This window comes from Stegodyphus dumicola, chromosome 2 (genome assembly GCF_044657685.1).
Source record: "Stegodyphus dumicola isolate Sdum_Otavi_A_Nest chromosome 2, ASM4465768v1".
In the NCBI taxonomy this organism is placed as follows: Eukaryota; Metazoa; Arthropoda; class Arachnida; order Araneae; family Eresidae; genus Stegodyphus; species Stegodyphus dumicola.
Genome location: NC_140769.1, coordinates 168,524,217 through 168,526,839, shown reverse-complemented (window position 1 = coordinate 168,526,839; position 2,623 = coordinate 168,524,217). Strand labels below are relative to the sequence as shown.

Below are 2,623 nucleotides of genomic sequence, written 5' to 3'. Positions count from 1 at the left end.
TTAATGGGAAGTTATCTTGCGAAAATTTAAAAGTATTAAAATCGCCTCTATTTAAGATGTAACTGCATTTATAATTATTTTGTAATTGCGAATAGATTATATTATTGCAATTAGATTATGCACTTACAACATAATTGCATAAAGTAATGAAATTAAGAGTTCACAGACACAATGTAATATAATTACAATGCAATTATCTAAATTGTAATTATAGTCACTTATTTAATACCACAATATTATTACAATCACAATGTAATTTAAATTGGGTACTATATTTGCATACCCTCCACTCAAAAGGAGGTACTGATAAGCCTGGAAGTTATTATCAACAAAAAGCCTGTTCAGGACAGTTTGATGACAATTTCCACCGGGCGAAAAGTACATTCTTAAGCCCAGGCAAATCATGACAATAAAAATCATTTAGTCTTATGATTCACTATATTTTAAACCCTAAATTTGAATTCTGCACCAAATTATTTACCTATATTTTAACATATTTTATGAATTATTAGAAGCGATATGGCAAATATCTTCTAAAAATAACTGTAAAATATTTGTATCCATTAATTGATTCAGATACACACTTTTATTATTTAAGTATATCAAAATAACAGTTTCATGTTCCTGAAATACAAAAATTATGGAAAAAGTTAAAGTAATATTCTTAGAAGCATATGATATTAGTCATCAGATGCAAAATTATAGTTAATTTTTTGCCCTAAATACAATTTTATTACACAGTAGTCAAATGTGTAACTTAATAACATGTTATATAAAAACGTAATGATAATAAGTTTATCAGAAATGAATTAATTCTGCAAATAAACTTTCTGCACTTGAAAATTTTCTACACCTGAGGGGAGGGAGAGATCTAGTAAAATTAGATTTATTATAACTTTAGTTGGACCAAACACCTTCTCTATATATATATGCATCACTAAAGAAATAAATAAAATTATCATGCTTAAAAAACAGATATACCATACCAGTTTTTTTCCCCTTGTTACCCTTTACATTGAGAAATAACAAACACTGAAAAATACTATCCTTGAAATTTTGTTTAAATGAAGAAACACACACCATCTTTTTATTTAAGCATTACACTTCAAAAACAGATACACATACCAATTTATTTTCACTAGCCTTTATACTGATAACATGCCATATAAAAATGAAAAGAATTACCCTTGAAATTTAAATAAAATGAAGTAACACAATGGGAAAATTTATGCACACGGACATCTTTTTTCTATTGCATATTGTCTGACATGATCCACAAGTGCCTAAAAATGTACCCAAAGAAACGCATTTCAATATTAACAAAAAATTGTTTACAGATTAAAATTCATTCATTTCATACCAGTATTATAAAGATCATGCATGAAACAAATCTGCTTTCCCATACTTTTAAGTAAAACTTTTATACTGGAAAATAGACTATATTTCTATATATTAGAAACAAGAAAATACTAATTTGAATGTTCTGCATTCATTTCTAAATCTTTACTCCATTGCCAAATTGTATAATACTGTGATTATAAATAAAATTGCACAATCCTTGCAGTTACTGAAGTCAGATTATATATATTTTGTCTCACACTATTCAATTTATTCTATTGACTTCAGATGTCAATGTCAAAATTCTGGAAGTTATTTTAACCAAGAAACAGTAGTGGGTTCCGTGCATAAACAACTCATCTAACTTTTTAACAATAGTGATTATAAAATAAAGGAAAAAATTATATATCATTCAAACGATATTGCAACTATAGTGTAATGTTACATATATCTTTAGCAAACATTCAGATTTTATCTTGACTTTCCAAATTATTATTTATTTTTTAATAAATTTCAATATGCTAATGATTTTCATGTTACATTAGTATAAATTCCACAATTAGCACAGGAAAACAAAATCCGCGCTTTATATTAGAAGAGAAATTTCTTTTCCACATTCAAAACATCTACATTGGCGATGTTTGGCGACTGGTACATTAACCCTAGACTAATTTAATTATAGCTATTATTACAGAAATTAGCAAATACTCAGGTTATTGTACACAAGAATTTCACTTTACTTGCACATTATAAACATCAGAGAAGATATAAACTCTAAATGAAGGCGTAATTAACATTATACTTACTAAGCAAAGTTCAGCGCCTGGACCAGGTTTCCAATTGTCTCTTCGGCAATTATTTACCCATATTTTTCTTCTTTCTTCATTTTTAGGAAATTTTACCAATGTATGACTTTTCCGTGAATGATTTGAACAATTAACAGCTGTACATCCGCCCATTTTACACAAAAGAAACACAAAAAATTGTTGCACCGTAACTACACAGCCGCCATTAAATCTCCCACTTGGGAGCGCGAATGCCTGATGATTCAGCCTGGTATATAGGAGCCTTACTCTGGGTCTTTTCCAGGAAGAAGCAACAGCAGGATCGTATACGGGTAGAGGTTTGCAGATATATGCGACGACAAACGCTGAGAGTTTACGGAAGTTAGCGGGTCTCACGTGACCGATGGCAACACTAAGAGGGTACCGTAATTTGCGCCAAAATTGAAAAATGAAGCCAAATGTAATTTTTGGAAGTAAGCAATACAGGTTTTCGCCATTTT

At 29.4% G+C, this 2,623-nt stretch overlaps 1 long non-coding RNA gene across 1 annotated transcript; it reads right to left on the bottom strand.

The window, feature by feature from the left end:
- Positions 1 to 367: 367 nt before the first annotated feature.
- On the bottom strand, positions 368 to 2,404 carry LOC146998642 (uncharacterized). The gene is made up of 2 exons (XR_015039340.1): positions 2,145 to 2,404; positions 368 to 1,283 (listed from the first exon to the last, which is right to left on the bottom strand). It is a non-coding gene; the product is annotated as an uncharacterized LOC146998642 (long non-coding RNA).
- Between the last annotated feature and the right edge of the window lie 219 nt (positions 2,405 to 2,623).